Raw genomic sequence first — 12,113 nt, forward strand, 5'->3', positions numbered from 1 at the left:
GTTCAGCATCCCTGCCCCAGTCCAATGAAAAAGAAAGACCAACAGACCAGCCGACCGAAAATGTAACAGCATCACTAACAAGACCTGGAACACCGCCCTCAACACCTACTGACCCAAACACAGCAACAGCCGCCCCAAAGCCAACAAGAATTTCAACAATTAGATTATCTCCTGCTCCAACTCTATGGCACCCCCAAATACAGCAATGCAACAAGATCTAGTCCCCAAGTCAGTTGGCACACAGAGAAAGTCAGACTGATTAAAAGCCACTCCACATAACTGGCGCATAAATGGAAAATACATCAGGACGATACAGAAAGGAGCATGTCCAAATCCACCCTGAGACACTACCACTAAATAATCTGGACCACAAATGCGTCGCTCTGGCATACCATATAAATCCCAGCATGAACTGAAGCACAGAAATCTTCCTCATTGTGAATGATTTCACCTCACCAGTGGCCACCTTCAACTTAATCACCCTCTCACTGGACACCGCAACAATACCTCTCAGCTCTTCAGCAAAAAAATCTCTACCATTTCCGGAAACTTCAACCCACAACCAGACCCAACAAACCTAACCAAACCTGCCAACTTTATTCAAAGAACCAAAGATAACCACATGGCCTATCATCAACCCAGAAGAAACCACCAACACCATGAAGTTTATGCACTCAGGGGCCCCATTGGACCTCTGCCCCGACCATGCCTACTCAAGAGGACCCTTCAACACTTGCCAACTACAGCCCAATCTCCCTCCTACCTTTCCTGGCCACGGTGTTAGAGAAAATCATCAACAGGCTCCTTACTGAATGTTCTAATGGCCACCAACTCCTCCACTCCACGGTGGTGTGTAGATGAGAGCCTGGTTTCAAAAACAATCACAGCATGGAAACTGCCCTCTTCGTCACCACAGATAACATCTACATGACTCTGGACACATGAGATGCAGTGGCCCTTATCCTCCTCTGCAGCATTTGACATGTCTTCCACTCTATTCTGATCCACGATCAGAATACAAGATCATGCATCCTTCCAGGCTGAATGAATCAATCAGTCAGCCTGGCTCCAGACACCACAGACACCCGCACCCTCATCTGGGGAGTTCCAAAAGTATCCTCTCTTAGACTGACCCTCTTCAACGCGTACATGATCCCTCTAGTTAGCATTATCTGCCCTCACAACATCAAAATCCTCTCCTATGTCAACTACACACTAATTATTCTCTCCCTCACAGACAAGATGCCCAATACCCAGATCAAGTTAGTTCAATGCCTGCATGACTGAAGTAACCCATTGTATGAACACAAACTATCTGAAGTTGAACACTGACACCAAAATTGTGATATTTGGAAAGAGCACTTCATTGTGAGAATACACCTGGTGGCCAACAGAGCTAGGACTGACATCCACCTCCACCAGTCATGACAAGAACCTTAGTATAGTCATTGTACTTTTCTGAACTTTTTGAGTTCAGAAAACAACTGGAGATCTGGCTCTTTTAGTAGCAGTAGCACTGAGCACAGTATGTAGCACTGGAAGCGCCAAGACACATGAGGGTATTGATGCTCTGTATACATTTTATTAACATAACATAACAGCAAACTCAACATGACTGCCCAAGTCAATGCCGTCACTGCCTCATGCTTCCATACCCTGAAGATGCTGCGGAAGATTTTTAAATGGCTCCCAATAAGCATCCAGAAAACTGTCAAGCATGCCCTGGTCACAGACAAGCTGGATTACGTGAACACCCTCTGTGCCAGGATCAACAAAATGTCACCAGAAGGCTGCTGACCATTCAGAACTCCAGCCAGAATCACTCACATTCTCCCACACCACATTCACATAAGATCACACCATGAGGGAGCTCCAGTGTCTCCCCATACACAAAGGAGCACATTTCAAACTCCTCACCCACATTTGTAAGACACTACATAATACTGACCTCAACAATCACACCTATTTTCAGAAATCTTCCAGACACCTCTGCTTGTCCGGACTGCTACTTGCACACATCACACGCATACTGAAAACCAGTTCCCGCAGTCGAACCTGCTCCTACATCGCTACTAAAGCATGGAATGATCTGTCACGGCAAATAATTGCCTCCTTCTTCACTTCTTGAATTGCACAAGAAGCTGAAGACCTGACTTTTCAAGTAGTCCAAACTAGGCGCTACGTTGGGCTAGACTCACATTTGCTGAGTACCAGGATATTTTCCCAGGTGATAGTAAGCTCTACAAATCTGTATAACATAACAGCATAACATAACATAGCACAGCATAATAAAACATAACAGTGGGTGCTCCAGTTCTCCCGGGCACCCGCGTCTCTTTTAAATGTTGAGAGCTGTAGATGGGTGCCCCAAGGCTCCATCAGTCCCTGCTGCCTCCCCAGCCAGCACCCATCCTGGGAGCCGGCAGAAGATGGCAATTATTTTACTGTGGATAACCTGGTGCCATCCGGTGCACACACAACATGCTCAGAGCTGTGAGGGGAGTACCAAGGCCCCTGCTGGCTTCCCAGCACGCATCTTGGGTGCCAAAGGGAGACAGCCATTATTTTAACTTGGGTGACCTGGTGCCATTGGGGCATCCACAACATGTTCATTGTTGAGGGCCCCAGAGGAGGCTCTTGGTACCTGTGGTCCCTGTCTGCTCCCCAGCCATTTCCTCTGCTCCCGCCGCATGGGAGAAATGTGTTTCCTGCATGGGAGAGTGCGGGCATGGAATTAGATTTACATTCCCTGCCTGCACTCTCCAGGCAGGGAACAAGTCAGTGTCAACGGGGATGGAATTACTCGAATATTGGCTCTTCCAGCTCTTTGTGGGTGTCAGCAGAAGCTGGCCATTTCTATAATTACTATTGGTGCCCTGGTACTAGCTGATGTAGCCCCGCGGATTGCCACGAAAACCTCACGCCGCGATTAGCAGCAATTTAGGCCCATTGACTGCAGACCGGGATACTCTCAACATTGCCAGTACCGCGACCATTGATCTCTCGCTGAGACTATTACATCTCTTTCACTTTGCCACGAGAGGAAAGCCTTGCCATCCTAATCTTCTATCGCTTAGACGCTGTTCCTGCGTCATGGTATTTCTTCATACAATAATATCCGTTCTCCCAGGGTCTATGATCCGCGCTTGCAATCAAGATACGCCGAATACTGCCCTCAACCATAGGGCTACACTACAGTAAATTACAAGCAAATGTTTTTAGGTACTTTATTTGATAGTCCTGATGATGAACCAATATCTGAAAGATAAGGATTGAAACGCCCTCGACATAGTTGTCAACCTCATGCACAGCGATTCATGCATTCAATATTGTGTAAAGGTGACCTCTTGATATTTGTTGTTTCACAATTTTTGCATTCCTTGATAGAAACAACCACAAACTGCCTGAGCCCTTTTACTTTGTTTGTCTGTTTTATATGTGGGTCCATGGATATAGGCTTGTATCCCACTGTTATCTGACTCGCAATTTTTGTTTTATTTTTCAACTATAGGCATATTAAAATTGCCTTTATCCGGCTGGATACTGGCACAAATATAGTACTGACTGGGGCTATATTCATTGTATATACACCCCTGACTGTCTCAGGGACCACTGTCTCTTATAAAAAAACTGGTACTAGCTGAGGGACCCACAACTTTGTTAAATGTTGGGAGCCAGAGGGGCGCCCCAAGGCCCCTGCAGCTACCACTGCCAGCTCCCTAGCCAGCACTCATCCTGGGTGCTGGCAGGGCTGTCTCCATTACCTTGCCCCTGCCCAGCGGGAACAGCTAATATTTTTTAAGCTATGTCCCTGCCTGGGAAAGTGTGGGCCTTTAATTATATTTATATTCTGTTATATTCTATGTACTATGTATATAGTGGTAGTTTGTTTACATCTGTTGGCTTGGTCGCTACCCACAGTGTGCCCCTCTCCATAAAAACATCGGTCCTTGAGGATGAGGTCTTCCAATGGCTCGGAGATAGTGACCACATGCCCCACAAGCTTCCCTCCCCATGAGCACTACTTCGGCCACAGGGGATGGGGTCCCCGGGTCTTCTAGTGGCCCACTACAGAGTGCTTGCATTTGAGAAAGGCAGCCTTTAAAAAAGAAATTATTTCACCACAGATCCTCCGCTGCTCTTTAGTACCGCTTAAAAAAAAGTGTTTTGGGCCCGAGGGAAGATTCATCCGGAACCCCACTACCAGGTCTAGGGCTTTCATGGTATCCCTACACTGCCACTATGATTTTGTGCAGTTTTGTCAGGACACAGGACTGAGTACCTGAGTCTTAAAATGGCTGTCACAACATCTTTGTTGATGTTTTGGCAGGCAATCAGATCCTAATCTTTGAAGTACCAGGATACCCTCTGGGCGGCAGTTGCGCTATAAAGTATGGCTACAATACAATACAATACAATTGTCAAGTCAGTGGATTCTCTGCTTAGTGAAATATACATAGATTGCAACCCTTAATTTTTAATGAACAGATTTAACACCAAATCACAGAAAAGCATGCTTCCTGGGTAAAGATCTAGCTTTCTGTCAAATTTGGTGTCCTTCTGTTCAGTCATTTTGGTTGTTACTGTGTCTAAATTTCCTATGGGGGAAACACATTTTAGCCCCCCCTTTTTTCTCTGCCCAAGCTCGATGGATCACCATGAAACTGAATGAGACAGTGGATGAGACTGTTTTTGGACAATTTTGTGAAGAGGGTTCAAACAGTCCTTAAGTTATAAGCAAAACAAAAAATCTATTTCCTATGGAAAAGTGGTCCTAACTATAACTACTGCCACTGGGTAATGTGTATGGGTATATTCTGCTTTTGCAACAAAACAAAAAAATGAGGCTTGAGACAATGATCTCCTTGTGTCTCAGACACTATGTCAGAAAAAATGGTAAGGCCTAGAACACAGACTGGAATGAAGTGTCATATGCATACATATAATTCCCCTATGGTGAATATCGGAAACACTAGCATCTGCACGTTAACTGAAGACCCTGAACTGTCCATAAAGTACAACAAGCTTCAGGACCGCATCTGCCAGAATGCGTTGGGAGCACTGGTGCAGGAAGGCATGCAGTGTGCTCTCTTCCCCTACTTTTATGATCATCGATTAGCCACTGCAATGAAGCGACTTGGGTTTTGGGGGCGCGGCCTCCCCCACACCCCTCCCCGCTAGTACCTGCGGTCGTCGCAGCAGACTCACGGAAATCACCAACATCCCCCTCTTACATGCGGGTTGCCGTGGGCGGCCAGAGGTCTAGCTACGCCACTGAGCAGGGGCACCATCATTTTGTGTAACGCCACTGCATTGAAGACATGCACTCATGTAGAGAAGCACTGATCTGTAGTGGAAATGTCACAGCAAGCTGAAGCTTCTGAGAGGCTGGGGCTTTCTAATGTTAGATTGAATTTTACGTCCCCACTAGGAACCTACGATCAGCTCAATCAGCATTAGCCAGGATGAAACGCATTTATAAAGTTAGAACAGGCGGCCGCTGCTTCTCTTATCTGGCAGCCAGGAGGTGGAATGAGCTTCCGGATGACCTTAGACACACCACAAATTATCTCTTGTTTCGGAAAAAGCTGAAGACCCACCTCTTTCCTATTCATCGTTAGGTCCTATTGCCTCAGTCTTCAGTGGTGTTCACTTGGTATAAGCGCCGTGATATCCCTCGGGATGAGTGTCGCGCTCTATAAAACCCATAAACCATAAACCAAACCATAAGAGGAGATGCAGTACTTTATAGGTGACTTAAGGAAAAAGTGGGAAAAAACCCAAAGATATTGTAGTACAGTAAGGGATAGAGAGACATAGGGAGAAGAGGTTCAGCTGCCATTCCTCTCGTGATTATAGGCTCTTAAATGTGACCCTATTCAATTAGATACAACTCGATTGCAGAGATTCTTGACTAATGATCTGTTGTTTGATTAAGTGATGTTTATGATGGCTATATATTTTGTATACAGATACCTAGTTTGTCCCATAACTTCTCAGTATTTATATTGTTCTGAGAGTACATTTTTTACATAAGGGTCCACATTACATACATTGCACACTGCCCCAGTCCCCACTGTGGTGTACCTTTAAGTGGGAGCACCAGACACAGATCATAACAGTGCATACTGTCCAGTGAATGCACTGTTTCCAGTGCTGGTGAGTACTAGTGCCTAAACTGAGAGCAGCGCGTTGATTAAAGGCGGAGCTGCTGTTTGAAATAGCCAGTGCCCCTTTTAATGTGCCGGAGGCAACCCAACTGGAGTTTTAAAGGGGGGCAGAGATCCCCCTGCAGCTGGATGCACTGAGTGACAGCACTTACTTGCGGGGTATGTGGGGGGGCTCCTTAGGCAACCATTTGCCCCTTTCAAACTGGCGCTCTCCGGGGATGCCCTGACTGGGCTCCCTCAGTGATGCACACAATTACTGCACCTCCCGATGGTCTCTTTGCCTCTGCTCCCACAACTGTATTATAGAACAGGTGCAAAGGCAATGGCTTCCCACGTGTGTATGAGGGTAAAGAGGTTAAGTCCCCATGCCGTTGGGATCGTCCAGGAGCAGGACCAGGAGCATGTTTAGTGCCTGCGCAATCTGTATTACAGAAGGGATAATGCACGTGTCTGGAGCCCGTTCTATAGTAGCAAAGTGCAGTAGGGGTGCAAAGAGTGGGTGAATATGCCTTTTGTGTCACAGTGTCACTTTCTATAATATGGGCCCACCCATGCCCACCATATGTGAATTTAGTTCGTTAGTTGACTTCCGGTACCACATAATTATTTATGGACCAATTAGAAGATCCGTGAATTGAAGCTCTTCGTGCCTCAATTTGTTAGGCAGGTGTATCAGCAAAAACCCCCAGACACGCCCAGGCAGTTTACTCTTTTTTAGCTGGAGGGTCCGCTTTTCGATTGTAGGGCATGTAGCAATCGTGCAAACATGAACCACTCTTATTCCTGCAGAGCCAACGTCTTCATGAAGTGAGAAGGCTCATTTTTTACATTTTATGTGGTGTCTGTGTTTTGTATTTGTTGGAACGATTTTTCAGGGAGACATTGATTTTATACTTAAAAGGTGACGAGAATGTATCGGCGTGAGTCACGGTATTATTGCTCTGCCAGATGGGTCCAAAGGAGCCATTAAAACTTGCTTTACTGGTTTCAATGTACGATCCCAGGGACAATTTGCTAGGTTCAATATCACTGATGCTAAATTGCCACTAGCCAAGGGAGTAGCCAGAAAATGTAATTACCCCCCACTTCAAACCAAAGCTTTTATGGCACCAAGCAAACAAAGCAACTCATCATGACCCCCCCCCCCCCGACCCCCCCAGACGTGCTCTCTTTTCTCTCCCATCCAAGCATCTATCTATTCATCCTTCCATCCTCCTGCTGATATCCACAATTTCACCTTTACATTCTGTCATCCATCCATTCTTTCATCTACCATTCAGTCTTTCACTATTCCGTCCTCCCACCCAGCCATATTCAAATCTACGCATCCATCCACCATTTCACGAATCCATCCATCCTTTCTATCATTCATCCATCCACACTTTCACTCCAGCCATCTACCCTTTCAGTCTTCCATCCTTCAACTCCACCCATCCATACTCCCTTTCACTCATTCATCCATCTATCTTTTCACTCAGCCATCCAATCATCCATCATTTCACTCATCCTTCCACTGAATCACTCATCCATCCATTTACCCTTTCACTCACTCATCCATCCATGCTTTTACTCATTCGTCCGTTCATCCACCCGCCCTTTCACTCATCTATGCACTCTTTTACTCATCCATCCATCTACCCTTTCATTCTTCCACCCTACCTTTCATTTATCCATTCTTCACTTATCCACCCATACACCATTTCATCCATCTACAGATCCACCCTCTGCTTCACTCACCCATCCATTCTTTCTCTCATTCAATCTTTGTCTCATCCATCCTTTCACTCATCCATCAGTCCTTTCATTCATCCATCTAGCCTCTTTTCTCATCCATCCACCTTTTCACTCTATTCCTCCATCTACCCTTTCACTCCATCCATCTGTCCATCCTCCCTTTCACTCATCTCATCCATCAATCCATCCACCCTCCCTTTCACTCAACCATCCATTCTTTCATTCATCCATCCTTTCATCCATCAACCCACTCTTCATCCATCCTTTAAGTCATTTAGCCATCCAACCATCCTTTCACTCACCAATCCATCTTACCTTTCACTCACTCATCCATCCATGTATCCTTTCACTCACTAGCTTCCATTTGGCTGCCAAGTTGAGGACAGAAGACGCCCATCAAGAAATTCACCCCGCTGAGCTTCTAAAGTTAGGGGTATCACCCCGTCCCAGCATCCATCTATCCGTTTGTTCATCCATCTGTCCACCCTTTCAGTCCGTTCATCTATCCACCCTTTCACTCCACTCATCCATCTACCCTTTCACTTATCTATCCAGTCAACCTTTCATTCATCTACGCACCCTCTTTCATTCATCCATGAGGGTGCATGCGCATGCGCAAGACGTACAACGTAGGGAGTTATCTAAGAAGAAGGACGGCAAGGACGTGGAAAGAGAGTGGTCATGGCGAGGAGAAGGCAGCCACTGCAGGTAAGTGCCTTTTTTATTACTTTATAATTACTTTGGGAGAGCGGCGCGTAGCTGTTTTCAAACTCTCCGGAACTTCGCGTAGAGGCTCTACACCTGCTCTGCCCACCCTTACACATAGCCTTATCAAAGGCTTTTCAGCATTAAGATTTGCTTACTACTGGTGACGATGATATTAAAATATTCGCGTTGGTAATTATATGACTTAGTAGACTGGTTTTGTCACAAGACAACCTGTTTTGGATAACACTAGTTTGTGAAGTATGCACCAGTCAGTTTACCATATTGGTATGCTTATTGGCTAGTACTTTAGCATACATTTTACAATCGGCATTTAGAATAGAGATAAGTTCATAACTGGGCGACTGAGTCCAAGGAGTCTTTGTTCTCCTTTCAAATAAACAATAGTAGCCTTTGCCACAGTGCCTTCTTAGAAATTGGCAAGGGGATATGATACGGTTAATTTCAACATTTTGTAAAAAGAATTACTGAGTCTAAAAGGACCTGGTGCTTTTCCTAGTAGCAATTCCTCAATTGCTATTTTGTATTTCAGCAATTTTTATTCAGAATTCTAATTAATCTCTTTCCAAACTGGAAAGACATGGTAGAAGGAAACAATTGAGATACTTATCAATTTTTTCTTGATCAGTTTTTATATTGTTGTGTAAATGTCTTGATAGCATTTCGTCAGCTTTTAAATTATTATATTGTCTTTCATGCGAATAGTACCATTTCTGGTATTGAAATATAAAATATAGGATCAATATTTCATAACTTTCAATTAATAAGCAAAACTATGGCCTGATTTGTATGTCCACATAACAGCATACCTTTGTCTGACTGAACTCAATATCCAGCATTTTGGAAGGGTGAGCCGTGGCTTATCACCCAGCAATTACAGAGTCGGGCAATAACAGCTACTGTCACATGGGTCAGGAAGAAAAATTCTAAGAATGAAATTATATCAAAGAAGAGACATTGAACAATTATATTCAAAGACTAGTCTGTTTGATAAGTCATGAATTAGAAATAGAAATTTGACCAACATTTAAAGGGGTTTCTGAACTTCTGTTTCTCAGTGGATTTTGGGTTAGGATCTCTACCTCTGGAGGTCAGTTGGCCAAAGTAGGGGTGGGGCGGTTGTCCTTTTGGACCTTTCTGCAGCCTTTGATACCATTAACGATTCTCTGTTGCTTTCCAGACTGGAGCATATTAGCCTTGATATTCTTGTAGTAAAACGTCTTCACTCGTTGCTCCCAAATAGTTTTCTTTCCACATTTTCTCTCAGTGCCCAGTTAGGACAAACACAGTAATCCTCGAGGATCTGAAACTTCTTCACTGCTTTTCAATATCTCCATGTTAACCTTTTGCGTCTCTTTACATGCTAGGGGAGTAGAGTTCAACGAGTGCGTTGATGACACTCAGCTGCTGTTTACATTAACTTCTTTACAAATAACCCCCTCTTCCTTTCATTTTACACAGGAGAAGATGACTGTGTATGTCAATGGATGGCTTCTAACTTTCTTAATTTGAGTCCTTCAAAAACGAAACTTGTAATCACTAAAAAATGTCATAGGATCAACCCTGTTAGCTCCCGTTTACGACCACCAACTCTTTCAGCTAAAAATGTATGTAGCCTGGGTATCCACCTTGACACTGACCTCTCAATGCCATATCAGTTACCTAAAGCAGCAAGTTTGTTTCTGGTAAACTAAACACTTGCTCAGTATTCTCCCTTACATCCCTTCAGACTATTATATATATTTCTTAAGATCTTGTTATTCGCGTCATGGCAAGCAATTAACAGACAAGCACACCACACTGCCTGGAAAATGGGAATTAACTGAAGGACACACTACGTGTGATTTACGGGTTGGAACGTATCAAGGTTCCAATACCGGCGTGTCTACCATTTCTCTTCATTTACCGTCCAATTGATAGGACACAAACAATCTGCATGGAATCCCGAGAGTAATACCTTACAATTGAGTTTAATGGGGAGTGTACCATCCTGAACAGTAGCAGGTGTTGATCCGCATCAAGCAAGTAACGAACGTACGACTTGGTTACAGCCTATAGGAGGACATTTTTGAATATTCCCTCTTTCACTTTGGGTGCGTAAAAGACTTCAAAACAGGTGGTGTCACCTAATGAAGAACAATCAATACTCATTATAAGCATTCACTACAGGACACCTTTTGGGGCACGGATTGCGGGTGCCCAGGAAGATATTGGAGAATATTCCGGGGAGAAGGCTGTGGACTATTTCTAACCAGAAGTACGAAGGAGTTCAGTTACTCGATAAACAGTAGAACAACGATTGCGTTTTCCAATCGCCTTGACAAAGTCTAAGGGGAGACGAAACACGTGTTGGCACAATGGCAGTCTTTTGTTGATGGCTGTATCAACTATGAAGAAATAAATTAACATCAGACTGAAGGAACTACACAGTGTGGACTCTGTTGATCTCCGACAATTTGGAATATTGAATGACCGATATAGAGTGGCAACATTGCTCTGGGGGTGGATACATATTTGTTGTTGGATACTAATCCCTAAATCTCGAATTTGAAACTTTCTGGAATATCAGAGGGTGTGCGGTATGAGTGTTCTTTTACAATCAAGCACACCACACTTTGTCACACTCTTGTACGGCAAGATTATAGATTGCATATCATCAAATATTTCCTGTGCGCCCTACATTTATATATTTGCATCCTTATTTCAATCATATACTGGACTATGGTATTGCCTTTTGCCTAAAATTTCGAGAAAAAACGTTTTATTAGACTGGTGTAAAGTGCTGCACTAGTTACAGGTCAAGAAGAGTGCTGTTTAAAACCCTTGTTGCAATATATGGGATATTCAGCAATTCTTCATCCCCAATTCTGGGCTCAATATTCAATCTTTATCTTGTGCAGCATCATAGACAGTGCCACGATGCTTCAACTTATGCGTGTTTTACAAATATCAATAACGGAATATGAGGAAATGGGGCGTCTTATATGTTTGGTTGTGAGACCTCATTGTGTCATAAATTTACCAGCCACTTTAGGACCAGTAGGTTTCGTTTGTTAAACCCTCTAGCTCAATCCTGGGTAGAAGTGGCACTGAGCAGCAAGGCTTACACAAAGGAACAAGTGTAAAGCATTTAAACAGTATCAAAACAATTTGAGAAGAAATCAATAAGGCACTCTAGAAATTTATTTAAAAAATAGACTGTATTTTTATGTATTTTTTATCCCAAAACAACTAAGATCCACCAGCGGGTTCTGGAGATACAAAATTTCTAAGGTACAGTAAATATGCTCTTTTTCCTTAACCATGAACAACCATTGAAAAATTCAAAAAATGTGACACTTAGAAACGGGAAACAACCATTACAACGCAGTCATTACAACACACTACCTTTACAACAATGCTGTGACAATGCCACTGCCTTTACATCGCACGCCATTTCAACACAGTCATTACAACGCATATTACTACAACGCATGCCATTAC

The sequence above is a fragment of the Lissotriton vulgaris genome, chromosome 8 (genome assembly GCF_964263255.1).
Source record: "Lissotriton vulgaris chromosome 8, aLisVul1.2, whole genome shotgun sequence".
NCBI classification, from domain to species: Eukaryota; Metazoa; Chordata; class Amphibia; order Caudata; family Salamandridae; genus Lissotriton; species Lissotriton vulgaris.